The 27218-nt window shown below is 36.7% G+C and overlaps 1 long non-coding RNA gene across 4 annotated transcripts in view; it reads left to right on the top strand.

Moving 5' to 3' along the window:
- Positions 1-27218, top strand: part of LOC133049277 (uncharacterized) — a 304295-nt gene that overhangs the window by 66627 nt on the left and 210450 nt on the right. The window contains exons 2-4 of one of the 4 annotated variants that reach the window (XR_009691277.1): positions 10308-10383; positions 13106-13216; positions 15516-16328. This is a non-coding gene — a long non-coding RNA (uncharacterized LOC133049277). Of the gene's footprint in view, positions 1-10307; positions 10400-13105; positions 13217-15515; positions 16329-27218 lie in introns of those variants that run through there. The other 3 variants (XR_009691276.1, XR_009691278.1, XR_009691275.1) reach the window with 3 other exon arrangements.

The following is a 27218-nucleotide window of genomic DNA, read 5'->3' as shown; positions in this document are numbered from 1 at the left end:
GTGAAGAAAGCTGAGTGCTGAAAAATTGCTGCTTTTGAACTGTGGTGTTGGAGAAGACTCTTGCGAGTCCCTTGGACTGCAAGGAGATCCAACCAGTCCATCCTAAAGGAGATCAGTCCTGGGTGTTCATTGGAAGGACTGATGCTGAAGCTGAAACTCCAATACTTTGGCCACCTCATATGAAGAGTTGACTCATTGGAAAAGACCCTGATGCTGGGAGGGATTGGGGGCAGGAGAAGAAGGGGCCGACAGAGGATGAGATGGCTGGATGGCATCACCGACTTGATGGACATGGGTTTGAGTGAACTCCGGGAGTTTGTGATGGACAGGGAGGCCTGGCGTGCTGCGATTCATGGGGTCACAAAGAGTTGGACACGACTAAGCGACTGAACTGAACTGAACTTAGTGATAATATGGGGTTAAACACTGTTAAAAATTAAGATATACTAAAGATATACCTGGACACGTAGTAGTAATATTCAATGTACCAAAAATAGAAAAATTTTAAAGCACTCAAGAGGAAGGGCAGATTGCTTTTAACAGAACAAAATATTATATTAATTTTCAAGAGCAATAATAGAAGCTAAAATAAAAATTCTAACTGTGAAAGAATGTAGAATTCTATACAAAGTTATACAGTATGGAGAAAATAATGGCATAAATAAATGTATTTTAACACTCCCCAAATGATTCTAAAGTATTATTATAAATGTATGTAAAAATAAACAGCACAGATGGAGTGGGATGAAAGTTATTAATATAATAGTGTTCAAAGTAATTGGCAAACATCTAGCTAGGTTACTGTATATAAGCATGTTGGTTAAGAAAACAATAACAAAATGATTAATTTAGATATAATTTTAAAAGATATAATTAAAATATTTGCAAACAATTGTTAAAACATTCTAAAGTATTTGTATGTTCTGGAAAGAAGTGAGAAATAATTACTTTAGGTTTTGTGAAGAAAAATGTATACTTTAATGAATGTTAAAATTTCAAGCCCAAGAACTTAAAAACTTCATATGGAACATATATATTCCTAATCCATTAAAGCAAAGGGGGTTAATAAAATCCAGGAGAAGTCAGGAACGAATAAACACACAAACAAATATGCCCAAAGTGCAAAATCAGATGTTAAAGCCATATGCAAATAATTTAGTAATCTCTAAATGAAATGAACTGCATCAAATTAGAAAACAGACACTCAGTTTGGATTTCAAAAGAAATTTAGCACCATAATAAAATGATACATAAAGGGTGAGAGTAAAAGCTTGGAAAAACACACTGCAAGTAAATAATAACCAAAAGAAAGGTGATGTCATTATATTAATAAAAGACAAAATGAGTTTTGAACATTAAAAAGGGGTAAAGAAAGTCTTCACATAATAACAAAAGAAATAATTCAACATACAGATATAACAATTCTGTGCCTAAGAGCATATTTTCAAAATAAATCAATATTAATAAAGGAAAAGAATTGGATAAAATAACAAAGCAAAATGGACACATAAACATTCAGTGGGAAATTTTAATCCTGCTATCTCATTACCTGAAAGCTCAAGCAAATGAAAATTAGTGAGGATATGGATGACTTGGTCATCCACATCTTTGGGCCAAGAAAAGAACTCCACTGACTTCCAGTCATTATTCTAGTAATAATCCTAGGATCTCTTTGTATCCCCATTCCTTCACATGGAAAGAGAACAGATTGTCCTGATTACTAAGTTGGGATGAAGAGCAAAAATGTTAAACTTTAAAATTTGTCATCCTCTTTTGAATTGAGAAATGTGAGGATGCATATTATCCTGCTCTTCACCATGAATTGAAACTAACTCTTTCTGCAGGGAGGACCCATGATTTTCTAGCTATGCTTCTGACCTGACAGTAATTCTTGGATGAAATAATAGGTATCATATGTCAGGACATTCTCTAGTCCAGTTTTTAACAGTAAAATAGCAGATATTTTTATTTTTATGTGTCTGACGTGTAGTACTTATATTTCAATTGGTTCTAACCTCAGGAGTATAACTTATTACACCAGACCCAAATACCAAGTTTCACCAGTGGTCTAATAAATGAATAAATATAGCTAGCTAGCAAGATTAGATAGCCTAAGGTAGTTAATGACTAGTGGATATACTGTGTAAATATTGTTTTAAAGTATACCTAAGACATTAACAAAAGGGATCACATAGCAGGGCACAAAGCAAATAATAACAAGGAATTTTAAACAAAAAATATGAATTTTTTGGTAACACAATAAAATTAAACATCAATACTGAAGGAAAACCATGATCCCTACAGCAAACCTTATCTAAGGACATAAAATAAGACCTAAATAAAGAGATGTATCAAGCTCACAGATGAGAAAATTTGTTTATATTGTGTCTCTTTCACTATATTCTGAAATTTTATCATGATGTCCTTTGGTGTGGGTCTGTTGGGTATTGGATCCACTGTGCTGGGCTGTCAGTGAAGCCTACAAACTCATGTCCATCTTGGGAAATGTTCTTGAATTCTTTATTGATGACTTCCTGTTTACATTATTCTCAATGTCTGGGTGTCCCATTATTTAAGTGTTGGATTTCTGGGAAGTGTCCTCTGGTTTTCTTTTCTAGTTTCTATCATTTTACTCTAGTTTCTAGGGGATTTCTTAAACTTAAGTGTTTTTTTTTTTTTTTTTTTCTTTCCCTTGAGGTTTTCATTCTTGTATTCAGAGTTTAGATTTACTAAACTTGATATTTTTCCTCTATATATCCCCTTTGTTTTTGTTTGAGACTTCTCAGACTTTATTAAGACACTAATTACAGTATTTTTTCAAAGTACTGTAGTCTTTAATACAAATGTTTTTGTTTTTTTTTCTGCTTGTGGATATATAGGGGGCTCCATGCAACCCCTTAGATAAGTATAATCCCTGATTCATGGTTGTTTAAGAGGTCGAAGTGAAAATTTGGTTAGAACTTTGGGTGTGTGGATAGGGCTCAGTAATTAGTAGACAAATATGATCTTGTTTCCACGTCTGTTGAGGAAGCTGCCTATGACTTCCTTGAGGAAGTTGGATAGGGTAATTAAGGCTGAAAAATCAAATGACTCCTAAGTATTGGCAGCAGTGTCTGCTGCCAGTCCAGGTAGCCCTGTGCATTGTAACTAAGTACCTCACATCCCTATCGACACATCCATGCATGGTCAACAGAACCAAGGAAGATGAGGGGAGAAACAAACTGACAATTAGAAGCATTCATCTGGAAGGAGTACTTAACATTTCTGCTTACTAAGTTTATTGGCCAAAGCTAATCACCTGACTCTAACCTCAAGGGACAGCGATGTGTAGTCCTACTATGTGCATAAAGGGGGTGAAGAAACAGAAATATTGTAGACCAGCAGTCTGTCAGGTCCCCTTTAACTGTCTTTGTTTCTTCTTAAGCTAGATCTTCTCGGCAGAGACTTTTTGATATCTTGCCTAAGAGTAATTCCTTGCCTGCAGGAATTCTGGGAGCCAGGTGAGAGCAGGCTTGGGGGAAAGTATAGGTCTCAACATTCATTATTTAAATATATGTGTATATATGTGTGTATAAATTTTCCAGTTATCTTTTTTTTGAGAATAATACTCCTGCCTTCAGCTGTGCCCCGTCCAGAGACTCTTTCTAGATTATGCTTCCTGTAGCATACTGACATATGGGAGAGATGGACTGATCAATCGGGAGTGGAGAAAGAAATCATTGAATGGTACAGTTATTGACTAGTCCTTCTTTTGTTACGTGAGTTCCCTCTTACCAGAGGTGACAGATGATGCCTATTCCTGTATTTTTTGAAGATGCTGTTGAACAAATTTGGTTCGTTCTCTGCTTTCGTCAACGTTGCTTGTGAATTGCCTTCCCTGGGCTTCCTACATATTCATTACTCATCCATTAGCTTTATTGTTTCCAAGTGTTGTAATCATCACCTCTTCTATTTCCTTGGCTCTCAGTAAATTTTGTATTTTTGTTAAAAGTAATTCTTACACTGTATCTTAGTGGGGTGGCAGGAGGGAGTAAAATTAAATGTGTTTCATCAGTCTATCATCTTGAAGGCAACTTGCTCAATATTTCCAGCATCTGGTCACTGAAACTAGTTTTTTTAACTTGAGAAAATTTTAAAGTGTGAGAAACTTAAAATTTTTTTTTAAATTTTATGTTGGAGTATAGTTGATTTATGATGTTGTGTTAATTTCAGGTGTATAGCAAAGTGATTCAATTAAACATGTACACATGACAATTCTTTTTCATATTCTTTCCCATATAGATTATTACAGAATATTGAGTAGAGTTTTCTGTGCCATATAGAAGGTCCTTGTTGCTTATCTATTTTATATATAGTAGTGTATATATGTCAAACCCAAACTCCTGATTTATCCTGTCCTCTGTTCCCCTTTGGTAACCATAGGTTCATTTTCTGTCTGTGACTGCAGCTCCATCTGGACTCTCTGGATAAGTCTAGGTCTCTTTTGTCCATTCACACTGGTGTAGTTCAGGTGGTTCTGGTGATCAGTGTTCCTGCTTTTATGGTGATTAGTTTCATTAAAACTACTGAGCATTGTTCCATTTTAGCCAGGAAACTTACCAGTAAAGCCTGGCTGTTCACTCCCCACTGATAAAAAAACTAGTGCAAAACAGCCTGCTGCCTTATGGAAGAATGATTGAATGCATGTTGGAAGACTGGAAGGCAGGTTCTTTTGCCTTTGCATTGCCTAATCCATGGTACATTTGCTGTATAATTTTGTAAAGCTTGTTATATGTACCAGGAGAAGGCCTATCTAGCTACAGAGCTCTGGGAATAATTGGAAAATTGAGGCCTACCACAATTTGGGCCCTTTAAATATTCTCTTTTATTCAAACTTTTTGTTAGACCCATAATGCATATCTTTAAGATATTAGGTTGGGCCTTGATTAAATAGATGACATTTTTACTTACTGCTGCTGCTGCTCCTGCTGCTAAGTCACTTCAGTCGTGTCCGATTCTGTGCGATCCCATAGACGGCAGCCCACCAGGCTCCACCGTCCCTGGGATTCTCCAGGCAAGAACACTGGAGTGGGTTGCCATTTCCTTCTCCAATGCATGAAAGTGAAAAGTGAAAGTGAAGTCGCTCAGTCGTGTCTGACTCTTAGCGACCCCGTGGACTGCAGCCCACCAGGCTCCTCTGTCCACTGGATTTTCCAGGCGAGGATACTGGAGTGGGTTGCCATTGCCTTCTCTGTTTCACTTACTTACTAGTATTTGCTAAAAATTAGCTGCATCAAATAAAATGTGAACACTGAGAAGGAGATAGTTTTTCTCCCAATGAAATGTGAAAATTAACTTCAGACAAAATTTGCCTGTTTTACTTCAGTAACTGAAAAATATTAAGTAGCTAATGTTTAGAGCCTAAAATATTGTCAGAATATCTGAGAATGTTGTGCACGAGAGATTGTAAAGCTTATTACGTTTATTAAATGGGAATGAATTATCTTGACTTGGATATCTGAGTCATCATGTGTATTATTATAAATTAATATATTTAACTTAGTATTTCAAACTTTAAATATTTTGCATGTTATTTTTTAAGAAGAAATTCTATTGGCCCAAGGGATAGCTCAACAAAATTATAGGGAACTAGCCAGGGCTATCATCTCTGATAAAAATATAAATATTATTCATGAAAATAGCCAGAAAACACAGCACTTGTGAGGACAAGTATTTAGGTTGTTGAGCGGGGTTGTCTCTCTGTTTGCCCTTGTGGTGTTCTCAATTGGAGGTTGGTATTCAGATGGGACCATGTATGATTTTAAAGCGTATTATTTGCTCTACTTTGGGTTGACAAGACATTATGAAAATAACAGGTCCGTGTGTAAAGAGGGAAGACTCTCATATTGAAAGCAGGTGAATTATGCGGGTGCTGAAAATTACAGGATCACCTTCTCTGACCCCTTATGGAAATTCACCTGTTCTTGCGTTATATCTCCTGGAATAAATAAATAATCCATACTCATTCTCTCTCAAACCCATAATTCATTGGTGCCCCAGTATGTAATTCTATGTGATATATTCTAATAAATGGTACAGTTTTCCAAATACTGTAAGTTTTTTGGCATAAACCTGTCTGACAGCAGTCATGTGAATTCTTTCTGTCCTTGTCTCCATCTGTTGTGCAGTTGTTCACACTGCTGTGTTTTTTACTGTTGTCTTTTCTTGTCATCAACAGTCAGCTTAAGACTGCTTAAATATGTAGTTTTTATAACTTATATTTGGGTTTATAGATTGATCTCATTCACTTAATTTTAAGCCCCTCAAAGTCATGATTATGGCTTTATTTCTGAGTTTTTTATGGGCTTGTAAGTAGCTATACACAGTACCGTACATTTTGCAGAAACAATTTTTGAATATATGACTTACTGAAAATGTTTGATATGTAAATAAGCACTTAACGCTTTTTAATTCATTTAAATTAGAGCTACCCAGACTTCCAGAATTCATCCTAGAAAGCAATGGAGTATAGTAGACAGGAGCTGAGGTCAAGCCCCAGAAACCTGAGAAAATTCATATAGTCATTGAGATTCAGTTTCTTCATCTGTAATATTTACATGATAATAATGCCTTCTCCCAGGATAGATGTGAAAATTAAATGAAATCATAAATATGAAAAAGCACTTTGTGATTTTTTTTACATCGACAAAAATATGGTTATTATTTGAAGATTAGAGGCTAAGGCAGGCAAAGTGAGTTGAATGGCAGAGTTTCCTTGGAAAATAGATGATAGAACCATAAATAGGATGCCAGTCTCCTGATGCCCAGTCAGGACATGGCAAGGGGACTCGCCACCTGGGAGCAGATTACCTGCACTGTTCAAAAAGATATACTGATGCTATACAATGTAAATAGGAACCCAATAAGTTAGAATCATCTCTACTATCAAAGGATTGTCATTATAAAGATAATTCAGCTGCTTATATTCATATATATGTAGTTATTATAAGTACTTAAATTTCAGTGTTTAACCAGGATGATTCTTCGGTTTATGTGTAGTATGAGCCCCTATATAGTTGGCACTTGATAAATATTATTTTGAACAAATAAATTTATATGAAACTGTGGCCTCAATAAATATTAGCCAAACACAAAAAACCAACCTTTGCCACCACTGGCATAAAGAATCCCCTGTGCTCTCCATCTTCACTGTCCTAAAAAGTCCTCTGCACTTTCCCTCTCTCCTCTCCACACTGCTGGTAACCATGGGTCTTTTTAATTGCCTCCATGGTTTTGCCTGGTCCAGAATGTCATACATGGTATCACACAAAATGTAGCACTTTTAGATTAGTTTCTTTGTCTTAGTAATACCCATGTACAATTGCTCCATGTCTTTCTGTGGCTTGATAGCTCATTTCTTTTTTGCACCAAGTAATCCACTACCAGCATGCATCGCAGTTTATTTATCCATTCATCCCTTGAAGGACATCTTGGTTGCTTCCAAGATCTGGCGATCATGAATTAAGCTGCTGCTAACATCCTTGTGTAGGATTACATGCAGGGATAAATTTTGAACTCTTTTTGATAAATACCAGGAGTGTGATTGTTGGATCTTGTGGTAAGAGTATGTTTTCTCAATGGTAAGAGTATGTTTAATTTTATAACAAACTGCCAAAGTGTCTTCCAAAGTAGTTATACCATTCTGCATTGCCACCAGTGATATGAGAGTTCGATTTTTTTCACCACCTCACCAATGTTTGGTGTTGTCAGTGTTCCAGATTTGGGTCTTTCTAATTTTCTGGGCTCCAAAATCACTGCAGATGGTGACTGCAGCCATGAAATTAAAAGACGCTTACTCCTTGGAAGGAAAGTTATGACCAACCTAGATAGCATATAAAAAGCAAGGCATTACTTTGCCAACAAAGGTCTGTCTAGTCAAGGCTATGGTTTTTCCAGTGGTCATGTATGGATGTGAGAGTTGGACTGTGAAGAAAGCTGAGCACCGAAAAATTGATGCTTTTGAACTGTGGTGTTGGAGAAGACTCTTGCGAGTCCCTTGGACTGCAAGGAGATCCAACCAGTCCATCCTAAAGGAAATCAGTCCTGGGTGTTCATTGGAAGGATTGATGCTGAAGCTGAAACTCCAATACTTTGGCCACCTCATGCGAAGAGTTGACTCATTGGAGAAGACCCTGATGCTGGGAGGGATTGGGGGCAGGAGAAGAAGGGGATGACAGAGGATGAGATGGCTGGATGGCATCACTGACTCGATGGACATGAGTTTGAGTAAACTCCGGGAGTTGGTGATGGACAGGGAAGCCTGGCGTGCTGCGATTCATGGGGTCACAAAGAGTCGGACACGACTGAGCGACTGAACTAACTAACTAATAGATGTATGGGGGTATCTCACGGTTGTCTTAACTTGAATTTTCTTGATAATGTGATGTGGAACATCTTTTTGTATGATCAGATGCTATTTGTATATCTTCTTTGAGATGTCTGTTAAGATCTTTGGCCCATTTTTTATTCAGGTTGTTTGTTTTCTTATTGTGGAGTTTTAAGTGTTCTTTGTATATTTTGGATAGCAATCCTTTACCGGATGTGTCTTTCAAAATATTTTCTCCCAGTCTATGGCTTGTCTTTTCATTCTCTTGATACTGTCTTTTGTATCACAAGAGTTTTTATGTATTCTTTAAATCACAATGCTGTATATTAGAGTTCCAGAACTTATTCATCTTTTAATTGCACTGGAAGTTTTAAATATTCGTGAAGTCCAGCTTGTAAGTTATTTCTTTCACAGGTACTGTGTCTCTAGTGTTTTATAGAAAAAAGTTATTTTCCCAAGAATTTTAGTACACTGTTTCTCTGTAGATTTTCCATGGAACCTGTTTTCTCACCTTTTAGGCATGTGTAGGACCTTTGTGCAAAGAGAATCTATTGCCTCAAGAATATTCTGATGTAAAAAAGGAAACTGGGTCTTTAGATGATAGGTGTTATTTTGAGTAAGGGTCAGTTTCAACACAGAATGAGGTGGGAAAAAATAATTTCCAAGTGAAAATCCAGAGAGAATGTATCCATGGAGGTGAGGATGTAGGATACTGCACAGCAAAACATGAGTAAATGGGAACCAGAGGGAAATGATAGTCCCTGAGCATCTCTAAGTAGTCTTACAATATCTCCCTACTTCTGCATACTGGACAAAATATAAGTGTATATTTCTAATGCCAACAATGAATATATCATGAGTAAGAGTGGTGACAATGAAAGTATTAAAAATTGACTTTTTTTTCTATCCAGATAGAAAGCTGGATGTAACTTATATGTACCAACTCAAAAATTTTGTACACTTCTGTTTTCTAAATTTTTGGGAGTATGTGAAGTGAAATTTCAGCAGCTTGTGCAGATACAGCTTCGGGAAGTTTTTTAAATGTTAGTTGAACCATATTTATTGAATGAAACTGTTAGAGCCACATGGTGTAATTTACGCACATGATGAAGGTCTCTCATAACATTCTCATGGATATTAGCTTGTTTGTGGAATACTAAAGCTGGGACACAATCTGATAAGATCTGGGATGCTGCCATTCTAGACTCATCTCATTGTGCAGTGCACAGAGTAGCGTAGTGAGTGCTAGGTAAGACCTCAAAAATCATTTCCACAATAAGATTCAGTTAAGGAAAAAAACGAATCCCGTATTCAACATTAAACTTCTCCCTTAAACAATATCTATACTTTATTATTGTCTTGAGACAGCGGTTATCTTTCTATGTAACACAGTTTCTCAATCTTGTTTATGTAATTTATGGCCAATTTTAAAGGAAAAAACGTTTTTCCACAGCCCCAGTTTAGAAAGCTGGTTTTAACCACAGTGTTAGTTAAATACGTATAATGACGCAATTAGATGCAAACTTTTAATTTATGATGTAAAGCTAAAATGAACTTATAAATTAAAGTCAGTGATTGAATTAACACTAAAATTACCACTCAATGCGATGCATGGCAGTCCTCCCAACTCTAAACCCCCAAAATATTGTGAACACAGATAGTTGGTATGATGGTTAATTTTAGGTATTGACTTGACAGGACCACAGGGTGTCCACATATTGTGTCAAACATTATTTTAGGTGTTTCTGTATGGTTGTTTTTTGGATGAAATCAACATTCAAATGGGTAGGCTGAGTAAAGCAAATTGCCCTCCGTAGTGTGTGTGGGCCTCATTCAATCAGTTGAAAACCTGGCTAGAATAAAAATTCAGACCCTTCATCAAGTAAGAATTCTTCCTGCCTGATGGATGTTAAACTGGGGCTTTGCTTTTTTATACTTTCAGATTTGCATGGAAACATTGGCTTTTACTGGTTCTCGAGCTTACCAGCCTCTGGACTGGACCTTGCAGATTTTGGAAGGTACTGACCTCTCTGTGTGAGTCAATTTTTATAATATGGAATAAATCATCATAATGTATATATAACATATATACATCCTATTGGTTATGTTTTTTCTGAAGAACCCAAATAATAGAGATTTTGGTACCAAGAGTGATTCTGGAGGAATAGGGTTTTGATGAGTGTTCTGCTTGGTTCTGAGATTTCTAGATCGATTCACTAATCTGATTAGACTTAGAGATGCTGATGATTCCATTTCCATTGGTAAAGAGGACATTACTAGTCCTTGTTATGATCTGGCAATAGAGATACACAAAATATTTCCACTGGATACTTTCTTTTAATTACCTACTTATAAGAAGCAAAGATATGGTTAACAGTGTATTTGATACTTTTGAATATAGTGTCAAACTAGTGGATATAAGGGGATTGATTGTGTGGTTGCTCCTAGTGTTGATGGAAAAAGTAGGGGAAAAAAAAAAGATGAGTTCAAGTGCTGTTTAAATGACTTGAAATCTTCTACCTGCACCCTGAAGGATTCTTTCAATTTCTATAGATGCAGGTTTGAATTCATTGAAAATCAAACCTAGAATCTCATCCTGTCACTGGCTGAGCAAATTAAACTTTTGGCCTTGAAGGGTGTCAATTGTTAAAGTGATGGCATTGATTGGAAAGGAATGGGATCCTGAAAGTTGGAAAGGGGTTATGCGGGAAGACCATGATCAATCTGAGGACATTGGGCTCCTAAATCCTGACTGGTTGTCTTTGCCAGTAGAAGCAGTTTCCCCATCCTCAGTGGAACTGGCTTCTCTACCCACTTTTGAGGGAAATGACCCTGCATTGCCTGAGAGAAATACAGTGGCCTCCCCTGAGGCAGTTGACATTGAGACAATGTAATTCTCTGCAGGATCCTCCCCCAACTACTTTATTTTTTACTTCTTGACTTAAACTGGATTCAAGTTCTATCAGGCCCTGAACAAGAAACAAACTGTAGCTCATGAGGAGGTGCCCTGTATTCCAAAAGAACTATTTAAGTTTTCTAATTTATATGGCAGAAAGCTGCAAGGGAACATGTGTGAATATGAGTATATAAGATGTGGGTGAATGGTGGAAGGAACATAAAGTTGGATCTGGCTGAACTTATTGATAGGAGCTTACTAAGCAGACATTCTGCATGGAATGTTTCAGCTTGTGAAGTCTGAGAGGAATTTAATAATGTATTTGGTTGGTTAGCTGAAATATAATCCACAAGGTGAACAACAATGAATGGGTTAGAGATATCATATGGGATTTGGTTTAATGCACAGCAACAGGTTCAAAGGTTCAGGGGGATTCGAGTGTTAGAGTGGATTTGTCATTTAAGACTTAGTCATCCACCCTGGGTGCATCCAGAAGCAATTTTCACCACAACTATGAGAAATAAATTTATGTGGGGAGCTCCAGCATCCTGAAAAGATCTATGATTATTCTTCTGTGTACACCCATCTTTTCAGTGAAAACTGAGGTTGCTGAATCAGGAAACCTAACTGGGAGGGGAGTAATTGGACTTTGAGGTGGAAGGGGCCAAGCAGTGGTACTCAACCACCAAGGGCAGGGTGGGTATGGTTACCTTATTTTCAAAGGACTTATTTTCAGCAGTCAGAACGTTGTAGTCCTGTGGTCTAGTTTATTATGATGCTCTTAGAAGTGAAATAAGTAGGAAACCTACTAAATTCTTGTGTGATACACACACACACACATATAAGCACAGAAATTATTGGTCAAGTGAACAAATCTGAATCATAAAAACAGAGGTATGCCTCTTCAATCAATTCCTAGACTTGGACCAGTTTTTAGATCCAGAACCCTTTGAATGAAGGGGAAGCCAGGTCTCCTTAGGGAAAGATCTTGATATTCAATACAATGCCCCCAATTTTGACTTTTAGTCTTTCTCCCAACTTTCACCAAAGGGACCTATGGCTTTTTACGAGGGTAAGTGTGTATTAAGGAAAAGAAAATCAGATCTCTTAGGTATTACTGACATCGATTCTTAATTGACACTGATTCCAGGAGACTCAAAATGTCAGTGTGGTCTACCAGTCAGAGTAGGAACTTATGGAGGTCAGATGACCCATGGAGTTTTGGCTTGGATCCATCTCACAAGAAACACAGTGGGCCCCTGAACCCAGCCTGGGATTATTTCTGCAGTTTTAGAATGTATAATTGGAATAGAAACATTTAGTAGTTGGTAAGATCCCCACACTAGTTCCTTGACCTGAGCTGTGAGGACTGTAGTGGTGGAAGTCCAAGTTTGAAGCCTCTAGAATTGCCTCCTCTATGAAGGACAATGTGAAATAAAAGCGCTACTGAATTCCCGGAGGGATTGCAGAGGTTGGTGCACTATCAAGGACTTGGAAATATACGGGACTGATGATTTCTTCAACATCCTATTCAGCTCACCTATTTGGCCAGTGTGGAAGGCAGATGGATCCTGGAGAATGACAATGGGTTACTGTAAGCTTAGTCAAGTGGTGAGTTCAATTGCCGCTGCTGTGCTTGGATCGATTTTATTACTTGAGCCAATTAACACATCTCTAGGTACCTGGTAGGCAGCTAATGATCTGGCAAGTGCGTTTTTCTCTAGCTCTGTCATAAGGACCACCACAAGCAGTTTTCTTTCAGCTGGCATGGTGAGCAGTGATGCCTTCACTGTGTATCAGGGGTGTATCAACTGTCTAACCCTGTGTCCTGATTTTTGTCCTAGAGAAAGACCTTGATCATCTCTCTTCCTCAGGGTATTATGTTGGTTCATGACATTGATGACCTTCATGCTGATGGCCCTTAGTAAGAAGCAGCAACTTTTCTAGACTTAATGGTAAGATGTTTACATGCCAGAGAGTCAGAAATAAATACTAAAAAGATTCAGAGGCCTTCTGCCTCAGTGAGATTTCTAGTGCTTCAGTGATGTGGACTGTGTCAAATTACCCCCTTTAAAGGGAAGGATACAGGGGGCAATAATAGAAGTTCTGATTCGGGCATACTCATTCTTCTGTGTGTCACATGATAATTTTTCTCTGTGCATTTATATGATATATTCATTTTTACTGTGGACTATGATGACAGTTTGGACTTCACTTGATGTGAAGGATCAGACCGTTTTATTTTTAATCACTCTGTTCCTTTCTCAGTCATTCAATGTGGGCAAGTAAGTAGTGTTAATTATTTTTCAGTAAGATTCTAAACACAAACATGGATATTGACATTGATCCCTAATATTTAGTTTTTAAGCTGTTTCTTGGTAATTCAGAATGAACATGGATGTTGACATAAACTGGCATAAAATATTTACTCAAAAAATCAACTTTACAGTGGATCACAATTGATTAATTACCCATGGATAGTGCAGTGTTCTGAATTTTTCCATTTGAGAAATACTAAAGTGGAGTGGTTAAAATTTTAAAAAATAGAGTCAGACCAACCCCAGCTTAAATCCTAGGTTTTTTTTTTTTTTTTTTTTTAATTAGCTATGTGTACTTGAGAAATGAGACAGTGAATATATAGCATTTAACAAACACAGTGACCGGGACCTGATGACCAATAAATGCCAATGGTTATTATTAATAAATAATGAACAAGTCCAACCTTATGACTTTGGTGATATTTTTCTAATCCAGTGACTTTCTCTGCCAACCTACTACTCTGGGAGACCTGTTCTATATGTAATATCATTCGATCATTAACGTGAAAAAATTCTGTGTTCAAAACAGCAAGAGACGAGGGACTCTAGGAAACTGTGTACACATTCAGCCTGTTGTTTTCAGACTTCAGCGCATATTACAGTTATCCAGAGCATACAGCTTCAAACACTCAGCTCCTGTCATCAGAGATCTTCATCTGATTGGCCTGAAGTGAGGTCCTTATATTCAGTATTTTTAAAATGTAGATAGGCTTGGGAGGGCACCATTACTTAGTTCTTTTTCCTTCTCTTCTTATTTTTTAAGTATTAGTCATATTTAGAATTTTAAAGAATATACATATATACGTCCAATATATACTTGAACATACCTGTTCAGAAATGTCAAAGTTTTTCTGTAGAGCCTTAATAATTATGCAGTTGCAGAATGATGGAGTATCTTAGGCAAATTATATATGGTAGGCCTGTCAGAGCTAAGTGTTGGGCTCCTTTCCAGAGATGTCCTTTGGCAAGTAGGCACCAATGTTGCTAATAAGAATGTCCAGCAATTGCCAACTAAGTTCTCATCCCCAAACTTTAATGTGCAAACAAAAGAAAATAAAATGATTTTGTTGTAACTCCCAATAGTTTCAAAATACATCTAGAATGTGATTGAATTTGCTGAGTTGTTTTCCTTCTCTTTTTATGCTTCATTTGCTATGCTACCAAATATAATATGGCTGCTACTAATACTTAATTTAATGCTATTTTATTTCATATTTGTTTTCTGGAAAACCCAAAAGTATTTGGGATATCTCAGTAATATTTATGCTTCATGCCTAAAAATCAATAGACCATATTTAGGTTTCATAGGTGAGCTACCATGCCAAGTTATCATAGAGTGGAGATTTTATGTGAGGGTTCTATAAGCATAACCACTATGATAAAATTGAAATAAAAACCATCACTTTTAGAATTTGTGAGCAACAGAAAATCTTATTAAAACTACCACTTATATCACACATATATTTGTATAAATTAAGTGCTGGAATTTAAAATCACTGGAAGAAAATGTGTGTTCAGATGAATGTAACATAAATTTTGATTTTCAACATGTATTGCAATATCTCATCATTCTCCTTTGTTATAAAGGACATTCCTTTTGAATAGTCTCTATGTAGATTCGGATGAGAGGCTGAACGTTGGACCTGGTATTATTTAGAAAATTTGGACTCTTCTCTAGTAAATATGCTTTTCTAGTGTGACAATGTTGACATTGAGACTATTGAATAGAATTAATTAAACTATGAGAAAAAAATCACTGAGGGATAATTAGATTTACCTGACTTAGTCTATCAAATTGAATATTGTTCTTATTTCCACAAAGTGGATGGGGTCCTGTGTTATGAACCTGCAGGTAATCATTCTGATAGAGCCAGGTACTTTCTGCTACATTTTTATAAGACTAGATAATACATATAATACAATTTCACTCTTACAGAAACAGCACATGGATAAAGCTTTATCAAGCATAAGGGTGAGAACGTGGAGGGAGCATCTCAGTCGAGGACACATCAAGCCAGCATTCTCCAGAGGCGTTGTTTTTCATATTTTAAGTATGTGAAATATTCAGTTTACCAAAAGGCTCGTGCTCCAATTTTGCATTTTTTGAAACTCATAGTACAGTGTATTACATAAAAAGCATGTAATTTTCCTTTATGGACCACAGTGTATTCAGGAAGGGGATAAAACATTACAAGCTGTTCTGATCACTGAAAGGCAATTCCAGCAATTTTTGTCCCGAAATTTGCTGAAAAGGAAACATGGAAGCCTGTGGAACACTTATGTCCCCAGTTGTAGCTATGTTGGTTATGCAGCATGCACAGAGAAAGAAAACTAGAGACTCAAAAGTAATTTTCCTCCCAGTTGTATCTTTGAACAACATAGGCACGGAGGATATTGAAGTTCAAGGAAAACTTCCTGCTCTCAAATATTCCAGAGATAAGCCTTCTCATTTGGAAATGCATTGGACATTTACAGGTATACATATTTCAATTCAATAAACATGTGTTGGCTTCTTACATAGTTCCAGGAAATATATAGGTATATTTTGTACTTAATTGCCATATATTCATAATGTTTTATAGAAAATACTGATGAGAATATTCCGAAATGCCACGTTAGTTTACTTGTAAGTCAAAAATCATTAATTGTTTACTTAATGGTGTGAATGTTTGTGTCCAAGTCATCATACAGAATGAAGCGAACATAAGCATTTGCCTAAATGGATAAAATCAGGTACTCAACATACACACACCAACACACACAAATTGTCCTCCTGAAAATAAAATGAAACTGAAGATAGATTTGTTAGGAAATCTATTGTATTTTTGGTTTCTGTTGGAACTGACTCTGGTTAACCCCTCTGCCGGCTTTTCATTATATCTAAAATACTTTCACACTATGTGCTTGTGGACCCTGGTTTATTTCCATGTCTGTTTTATGTGGTAGATGATTTAATTAGCCTATTACTTAATATATCATATAGTAGCTGAGAGTGAGCATTCCAGCAGTAGAAATATCACTGAGTGAATTTCTCAGCTGTTGAAACAACAATACTGGCTATTAAACAATACTTTTGTTCACTATAAATTTCTTCTGGAGAATCAGTGTAAAAAGAAGGTTATAAGCAGAGTTCTTAAATAGGTCCATAACAAAATAATAAACAAGAGTCACTTAAAAAATCAGTCGGCCCATTTCTCTCACCAGCCTGGGCCTTTTAAGTCCTCAGTGTCCTCATTTGTGAGAAGTGAGGCATTTGGAGAAGGCATGGCCAAAGTCTCTTTCATTCTGTCATCCTAAATAGTCATTATTTGAATGCCATTACCACCTAACAGACAGGGGTCAGGATTGGGTAGGTAAGTTCTGACCATTGAAGTCCTGTTCCTCCATCGTTAGATCCTGTCTTCTGTATAAAGATAACCAGTTGCAGTGTTATTCTGTAAAGATGATTACTTTAAAAATAGTTAGGCTGCACAGTTACATCAGCTGTGTAATTTTCTGCCATGTCATTTAGCAACATTGATGACAGATTTAGTCAAATTACAGCTGTTTTTTCCAAGGACAAAGACGATGTCATGCACTTGTAATATTTGGAAGTAATGAGTGATGTATGGTTAATGAACCAAGGAACCTTTTCACTTTAGACATTATAAAATGCACAGCCACATCCTGCTTTTGATCTGTTTGTTCTTTGTGATCTAACCCTTCAGGTGTGAGCTATTTTTAAACGTGCTATCCATCTAAGATTCTCTCTAAGAATACCAAAAGAGTGGAGGGCAGGTGGATGCCTTTGGAAATGTCTTTGTCTTTCTTAAGTCCCATATTCAAGTCTGTACTGTTTATGTACTTTGCTCTCCCTTTTTTGCTCTCACTGACTTCATCTTTGGCATTGATTAAGCAAAGATATAAACCTAGACAGTGTATTAAAAAGCATATATATCACTTTGCCCACAATTCCATATAGTCAAAGCTATGAGTAGTCATGTATAGATGTGAGAGTTGGACCATAAAGAAGGCTGAGCACTGAAGAATTGAGGCTTGTGAACTGTGATGGTGCTGGAGAATATTCTTAAGAATCACTTGGACTGCAAGGAGATCAAACCAGTCAATCCTAAAGGAAATAAACCCTGAATATTTATTAGAAGGAATGATGCTGAAGCAGAAACTCCAATACTTTGGCCACCTGATGCAAAGAGCCAAATCACTGGAAAAGACTGATGCTAGGAAAGATTGAAGGCAGGAGGAGAAAGTGGAGATAGAGAATGAGATGGTTGGATGGTATCACCGACTCAAGGGACATGAGCTTGAGCAAATTCTGGGAGATAGTGAAGGACAGGGAAGCCTGGCATGATGCAGTCCATAAGGTCATAAAGAGTTGGACATGGCCGAGTGACTGAGCAACAACAAGCATAGATATACTTGGATCAATTTAATCCAAATAAACTAGACTCAGTTAAATTCAGTTTAATAAGTATTTGCTGAGAGCTGGGAGGATGAGAGAATTGTATCAGAAAATTAGACTGTTGTTCTAAGGGATTGGATTGTTGGACTGCATAGCATTAGTTGTTTCATAAAAGGAAGTATATCGTTTCAGCATGGAGGTAAAATTCATGGTTAACACAGACTAGGACGGTTAAGAGACTGAAGAAAGATAAATATTTACTGCCTTTAAATATGCTATAAAAGAATATTAAAATTGTAAAAAACTATACATATAATTATGTGATTTCATCCAATTTCAATTACAGAAAATAATTTGATAGATATTGCTTCTTGAACAGTTATAATCCCAGTAATAAGTAAAATACCTGGCACAAAGGAGGTCCTTAAGTAACATTTGTTGAAGGAGTAAATAAATAACTCTATGTGTCCTTCCATTGGGTTTAATTTTCTTTGTCCAGGCCAATTTTTTTCAATGAGAATCTTAGTGATAAAGTCTTATTTTAAAAAATCTGTTAACATCTTCCAAATGATTAGGCATTATATAAAATTTATTTTAATATTTTTATCAGCAATTTGAAAATGATATTTTCTGGCATTAATTTTTATTGATGAATATATTCCTATTTCTCTAATTGTAATACTTTCATAGTTAATTTTTCTTTTCTGGTTGTCATTTTTAGAAATCTCTTTTCTTATGTCACTGTACTTTGTCTAGGTTTAGATTTATTTTATGTGGGATTCATACATTCATTCATTATACATAGTTTTATTAACTCTAGAGAATTTTTATCCTCTCCCTTTTCTCTCAGTTGGGAATTCTTAACATGGGAATATCAGTATCTTTCCATTCTACTGGCCATAACTATAAATATCTCTTTGACAGTTTCCACTTCTTTATCTTTATGTTTTTGATTTTGGAGAATTTTTCTGGTTTGCCTTCTAGTATTAATCTTTTCAGTTTTGTCTGAGTTGAACCTCTCTCATTATTTGAGATTTTATTTTTCAGCATTTTTTTTTAGTTTTTAAAGTTTTAGTGTGTTATCAAATAGTTATTTTTCACCTGTTTGTAATTTGTTGTTTTATTGAAACTTTATTTTAAACACTTATACACCATAGACTCTATCAAATTCTTCTAATAACTGCAGGTCTTATCACGACTGCCATCTCTTGTTTCTAATTAATTATTTCCTTGTGTATTCTGTAATTTTTACATATAAGCTAATATTTCTTGGGATTTGAATCTCAGTAAATTTGTGACAATAGACTTGTAGTCCCCTATAATTGCTTTGTATTTGTTTATTTTAGGAATGCAGAAACATTATCTTGGGGGTTTCTCAATTATGCTAATAATGCAGAATTGAGGTAGTAAGTCACATTTTTGATGCAAGCACATGATTAGAAATTTATATTTTCCCTTACATTTAAACCTTAGTAGAGAAAAGCTTCCTAGTCACCATTCCCATGCTGCTAAGTTGATTTTCTTACAATTTACTCTTTTAAAGATGATATAAAGAATGCATTTCAGAAGCCTTAGATTTTAGTACTGGCTGTTTACCATGTGACCCTAATTCACACGGAGCCTTAATGTCCTTATTAGAAATCTTAGAAAACAGTCTATTGTATCCTATGCTAAAAGAATATCCTTTGTTGGACTCATAGCAATCCTACTTGTCTTTCTGGTTGCCTCTAAGACTCTGACCACTCTTCCATGGGTCATTTTTCAAGATTGTTGATGTACCTGGTGACTTTCAGAGGTGGGAGAATTACTTGTTTCCTAGACAAAGAGATGCTTGCTTACTGCTTGCTATAAATTTGGTCAATCCCCCAAGCTAAGTGTTACTCAGCTATGACAGAACCCACTGCATGTGCAGAATCCATTTGGACCTTTTCACATCACTCCCATGGAACTAAGAACAAAAGGAAAGCAACACAAATATGCTGATGTGCATGACACTTGTTGTCTGCTCTTTGCTCTCTGACCCAAGAGTCTGTTGTTTTCTGCCAGCATCAGTGAATGATAACAGGTTAACACAGGAGTTTGTAATTGGGTAAAATCAAGTTCTGGACCTAACACCTACCTTGCAGCAGTATTGTAAAGGTCAGTGTATTTGTGTATATGAAAGTAATTCAAAACTGTAAAATCCTATTCAATGGTAAAGAATTGTTACTCTAAAATAGGAAAAATATTTAAGGAAGAGGAAAGCTGCACTCATCTCACACACTAGTAAAGAAAGTGATGCTCAAAATTCTCCAAGCCAGGCTTCAGCAATACATGAACTGTGAACTTCCAGATGTACAAGCTGGTTTAGAAAAGGCAGAGGAACCAGAGATCAAATTGCCAACATTTGCTGAATCATTGAAAAAGAAAGAGAGTTCCAGAAAAACATCTATTTCTGCTTTATTGACTATACCGAAGCCTTTGACTGTGTGGAATCACAATAAACTGTGGAAAATTCTGAAAGAGATAGGAATACCAGATCACTTGACCTGGCTCTTGAGAAACCTATATACAGGTCAGGAAGCAACAGTTAGAACTGGACATGGAACAACAGACTGGTTCCAAATAGGAAAAGGAGTATGTCAAGGCTGTATATTGTCACCCTGCTTATTTAACTTCTATGCAGAGTACATCATGAGAAACGCTGGAAGAAGCACAAGCTGGAATCAAGATTGCCGGGAGAAATATCAATAACCTCAGATATGCAGATGACACCACTCTTATGGCAGAAAGTGAAGAGGAACTAAAAAACCTCTTGATGAAAGTGAAAGAGGAGAGTGAAAAAGTTGGCTTAAAGCTCAACATTCAGAAAACTAAGATCATGTCATCTGGTCCCATCTGGTCCCATCTGGTCCCATCACTTCATGGGAAATAGATGACGAAACAGTGGAAACAGTGTCAGACTTTATTTTTTTTGGCTCCAAAATCACTGCAGATTGTGATTGCAGCCATGAAATTAAAAGACACTTACTCCTTGGAAGGAAAGTTATGACCAACCTAGATAGCATATAAAAAGCAGAGACATTACTTTGCCAACAAAGGTCTGTCTAGTCAAGGCTATGGTTTTTCCAGTGGTCATGTATGGATGTGAGAGTTGGACTGTGAAGAAAGCTGAGCACCGAAAAATTGATGCTTTTGAACCATGGTGTTGGAGAAGACTCTTGAGAGTCCCTTGGACTGCAAGGAGATCCAGCCAGTCCATCCTAAAGGAGATCAGTCCTGGGTGTTCATTGGAAGGACTGATGTTGAAGCTGAAACTCCAGTACTTTGGCCACCTCATGCGAAGAGTTGACTCATTGGAAAAGACCCTGATGCTGGGAGGGATTGGGGGCAGGAGGAGAAGGGGACGAAAGAGGATGAGATGGCTGGATGGCATCACCGACTCGATGGACATGAGTTTGAGTAAACTCCAGGAGTTGGTGTTGGACAGGGAGGCCTGGCGTGCTGTGATTCATGGGGTCACAAAGAGTCAGACACGACTGAGCGACTGAACTGAACTGAAAGCTGCTTTGGGGGCTTCCCTGGTAGCTCAGACAGTAAAGAATCTGCCTGCAATGTGGAAGACCTGGTTTCGATCCCTGGGTTGAGAAGATCCCCTGGAGGAGAGCCTGGCAATCCACTTCAATATTCTTGCCTGGAGAATTCCATGGATAGAGGGGCCTGCTGGGCCCCAGTATGGGGTTGCAGAGTAGGACACGACTGAGCAACCAACACACACACACACAAAGCTGCTTTTTAGAGGAAATCAGTCATAAAACTCCTTTGAATGGAAGTATCCAAGACCATTTATGCAATATTCTTGACAAACACACACACACAAACACAACAAATAAAAAAAAAGCCCTGAATTTGTATCTGATCAAATTTTTAAATCTTGCCACCAATTTAAGGAGATATATGGAGAGGGACTATATCAAGCAATACCACAGGAATGCTATCATTAAAATCTAGACTATAGAAAACTCCTCTGGATAATTGACTAAATTTTTAAATAAGTTGTAGAAAAAGGGGAAATGTATAAATTACATAAAATGTAAGAAATGTAGCAACTAATTGCAACATGTAGACTTTTTTTTTATAGTTAAACAATCACCCTAAAAAATTATGAGACAATCCAGCAAATTGTTCCTATAGTATATATTTGATAATATTAAAGAAGAAGTGCTTAAAATTTTAGTGTGACTATGGTGTGATAATTAGTTTCTTCTTGTGCATATATTTTGAAATACCTGTGGATGGAATACTATCATAGAATCAATATATTCTGGAAGTAGGGAGAAATGAACGGGTATGTACATGGAACTAGACTGACCAGGATTGTGGCAGCTGGAGATGAGTATCTGAAGGTTCATTTTACTCTTAACTGTGTTTTTACATACATTAAATTATTTCCATCATAAAAATTTTAAAGATACTACTTTTGTTACTTCGTTGAAAAATATTCCCTTCTCATATCCTATCATTAAGTTGCTGATTTTAAACTTGAATGTATTGGAATATATAGGCTTTACTGCTCTGATGAATTGTTCAATAAGACTGTTAATATTATAAACAGACACAGTGACAATATCAAAAGCCAAATAATTAGTCACAAAAGCCAAACTTAACTATTAACCAAAAAGCTAGGCAACAGACTAAAAAATTGAGAATATAGGGAAATTAGACAAGAAAAATAAGTGAAAGCATACAAATTGAAAAGGAAGAGGTAAAATCATCTCTGTTCACTGATGATATAATTTTATATGTAGGAAAACCTAAAAATTCAACACTAACTGTTAAAACTAATAAATTCAACAAAGTTGCAGGACATAAAATTAGTAAACAAACATCTGTTGTTTCTATGCACTAACAAAGAATGATCCAAAAATAGTAAGAAAATAATTCCATTTATAGTAGCATCCAGAAGGTGGTGGAAGACTTTAATGCTGAATTCAACAAAAGACTCTTGGAAGAAATTAAGAAGACACAAAACAAGTGTTCATGGATGGGAAGACAACATTGTTAATATGTCCATATTATCCAAAGCCATCTATAGATCTAATGTAATAGCTATCAAATTCTCAATGGTACATTTTTCTATTGCCACAAAAATTATTCTAAAATACATGTGCAATCTCAAGGGACCCTGGATACCCAAAACAATTTTAAGAAAGAACAAATTTGGAAGATACGTACTTCTTGATTTAAAGCATAGTACAAAGTTACAGTAATCAAAACAATGTACTGGCATCAAGATAAACTCATAGACAAGTGAAATAAAATAGAGTCCAGCAGTAAACCATTGAACATACATGGTCAAATGATCTATAATTCAACACTAACTGCTAAAACTATAAATTCAACAAAGTTGCAAGACACAGAATCAATGAACAGATATGAGTTATTTCTATGCACTAACAAAGAATGATCCAGAAAAAGAAAAAGAAATGCAAAAAGAAAAAGACATGCAAAAAAGCAAAATGGCTGTCTGAGAAGGCCTTTCAAATAGCTGCGAAAAGAAGAGAAGCGAACAGCAGAGGAGAAAAGGAAAGATGTACCCATTTGAATGCAAATTTCCAAAAGATAGCAAGAACAGATGAGAAAGCCTTCCTCAGTGATCAATGCAAAGAAATAGAGGAAAACAATAGAATGGGAAAATCTATTAGAGATACCAAGGGAATATTTCATGCAAATTGGGCTCAATCAAGGACAGAAACAGCAAGGACATAAAAGAAGCAGAAGAGATTAGGAAGAGGTGGCAAGAATACACAGAACTGTACAAATAAGGTTTAAATGACCTGAATAGCGACAATGATGTGGCCACGCATCGTCTAGAACCAGACATCCTGGAGTGTAAAGTCAACTAGGCCTTAGGAACTATTACTAGGAACAGAGCTAATGGAGGTGATGGAATTCCAGCTGAGCTATTTCAAATGCTAAAAGATGATGCTGTGAAAGTGCTGCACTCAATATGCCAAAAACTTGGAAAACTCATCAGTGGCTACAGGACTGGAAAAGGTCAGTTTTCATTCCAATCCCAAAGAAAGGCAGTGCCAAAGGATGCTCAGATTATTGCACAATTGCACTCATCTCACATGCTAGCAAAGTGATGCTTAAAATTCTCCAAGCTAGACTTCAACAGTACGTGAACTGTGAACTTCAAGATGTTCAAGCTGCATTTAAAAAGGCAGAGGAACCAGAGATAAAATTGCCAACATCTATTGGATCACTGAAAAAGCAAGAGAGTTCCAGAAAAACATCTATTTCTGTTTTATTGACTATGCCAAAGCCTTTGACTGTGTGGATCACAACAAACTGTCTTCAACAAATTCTTCAAGAGATGGGAATATCAGACAACCTGACTTGCCTCCTGAGAAATCTGCATGTAGGTTAAGAAGTAATAGTTAGAACTGGACGAGGAACAACAGACTGGTTCCAAATAGGAAAAGGAGTACGTCAAGGCTGTATATTGTCACCCTGCTTATTTAACTTATATGCAGAGTACATCATGAGAAACGCTGGGCTTGGTGAAGCACAAGCTGGAATCAGTATTGCCAGAAGAAATATCAATAACCTCAGATAGGCAGATGACACCACCCTTATGGCAGAATGTGAATAAGAACTAAAGAGCCTCTTGATGAAGTGAAAGAGGAGAGTGTAAAAGCTGGCTTAAAACTCAAAATTCAGAAAACTAAGATCATGGCATCTGGTCCCATCAGTTCATGGCAAATAGATGAGGAAACAGTGGAAACAGTGACAGACTTTGTTTTTTTGGGCTCCAAAATCATTGCAGATGGTGACTATAGCTACGAAATGAAAAGACAGTTGCTCCTTGCAAGAAGAGTTATGACCAACCTAGACAGCTTATTAAAAAGCAGAGACATTACTTTGCCAACAAAAGTCCATCTACTCAAAGCTATGGTTTTTCCAGCAGTTATGTATGGATGTGAGAGTTGGACTATAAAGAAAGCTGAGCGCTGAAGAATTGATGCTTTTGAACTGGTGTTGGAGAAGACTCTTGAGAGTCCCTTAGGCTGCAAGGAGATCCAACCAGTCCATCCTAAAGGAAATCAGTCCTGAATTTTCATTGGAAGGACTGATGCTGAAGCTGAAACTCCAGTACTCTTGCCACCAGATGTGAAGAACCGACTCACTGGAAAAGACCCTGATGCTGGGAAAGATAGAAGGTGGGAGGAGAAGGGGACAACAGAGGATGGGATGGTTGGATGGCATCACCGACTCAATGGACATGAGTTTGAGTAAACTCCGGGAGTTGGTGATGGACAGGGAAGCCTGGCATGCTGCAGTCTGTGGGGTCACAGAGAGTTGGACATGACTGAGTTACTGAACTGAACTGAACTATAATAAGGGTGCCAAGACCACTTGATGGGGAAAGGATTGTCTCTTCTACTAATAGTGGAAACATGGATATCTACATGCAAAAGAATACCATTAGAACCATGTCTTACATGTAAATATTAGCTCAAAATGAATTAAACATCTAAATATAAGACTTAAAATTATAAAACTCCTAGGAGAAAACATAGAGAAATAGATTTATGACATTGTACTTGGAAGTGAATTCTTGGAAATGACATCAAAAGCAAAGGCAGAAAAGTAAAGAACATACAGTGGGGCTGTATCAAACTTAAACACCTTTGTGCACTAACAGACATAACGAGTGGAAAGGCAAACTATGAAATGGGAAAAAAAATATTTGGAAATTACATATCAGGTAAGGAGTTAATATCTAGAATATAAAAAGAAATTCACAACTGAGTAACAAAAAATCAAATTGCCCAATTAAAGAGTGAACAAAAGGCTTGAAAGGGCTGCCTGATAGCTCAGTTGGTAAAGAACTTGCCTGTGATGCAGGAGACCCTAGCTGCATTCCTGGGTTGGGAAGATCCCCTGGAGAAGGGATAGGCTATCCACTTCAGTATTCTTGGGCTTCCCTGGTGGATCAGCTGCTAAAGAATCCGCCTGCAATGTGGGAGACCTGGATTTGATCCCTGCGAGGGGAAAATCCCGTGGAGAAGGGAATGGCTACCCACTCCAATATTCTGCCCTGGAGAATTCCATGGACTGTATCGTCCATAGGGTCACAAAGAGTCACAAATGCCTGAGTGACTTTCACTTTCAATGGGCTTGAACAGATATTTCTTCTAAGGTGGTATAGAACTATCTAATAAGCATATGAAAAGATGTTCAACATTAGTAATCATGAGGGAAATCCTAATCAAAACCACAGTGAGATCCCACCTCATACTCATTAGGATGACTACTATCAAAATAACAGAAAATAACAAAAATTGTTGAGGAAATGGAGAAATTGGAACCTTTGCATCCTGTTGATGGGATTGGAAAATGATGTAATTGCTATGAAAAGCAGTATGGAGGTTACTGAGGAAAGTAAAACTAGAACTACTGCATGATTGAACCAATCCTACTTCCAGATATATATCTAAAAGATTTCAAAGCATACCAATGTTCTTTATAGCAGCACTATTTACAGAAGGTAGAAGCAAAACAAATGATGAGTGCATAATATAAAGTAATACACACATAGAATGGGATATTATTCAGCCTTAAAACAGGAAACTCTATATATTCCAACATGGATATACCTTGAGGACATTATGCTAAGTGAATTAAGTCATTCAAGAAAGACAAATTCTCTATAAGGTCGCTTATATGAGGTATCTAAAATAGATTCATCAATACAGAAAGTAGTATGGTGGTTACCAGGGCCTGGTAGGAGAGGCAAAAGGGGAGTTGTTTAATAGCTCTTGAGTTTCATGTTTGCCAAATGAAAAAGGCCTGGACGTCTACTTCACAACAACATGAATATATTTTACTATTGTTGTTCAGTCGCTCAGTTGTGTCTGACTCTTTGCAAGCCTATGGACTGTAGCATGCCAGGCTTCCCTGTCCTTCACCATCTCCTGGAGTTTGCTCAAACTCATTCCACTCAGTCAGTGATGCCATCCAACCACCTCATCTTCTGTATGTATTTTGCTATATACATATATATATTTGTACTGTATATATAGTATATACTATATATATTTTACTATGTATATGTGTGTGTGTGTGTGTGTCTCTCTCTCTCTCTCTCTCTCTCTATATATATATATATATATATTTTTTTTTTTTTTTACTATACTGTACACTTAAAAATGGAGAAGGAAATGGCAACCCGCTCCAGTATTCTTGCCTGGA

Source organism: Dama dama, chromosome 30 (genome assembly GCF_033118175.1).
Source record: "Dama dama isolate Ldn47 chromosome 30, ASM3311817v1, whole genome shotgun sequence".
NCBI lineage: Eukaryota > Metazoa > Chordata > Mammalia > Artiodactyla > Cervidae > Dama > Dama dama.
The sequence above is the reverse complement of the archived record's forward strand: the minus strand, read 5'-3'. Positions and strand labels throughout refer to the sequence as shown.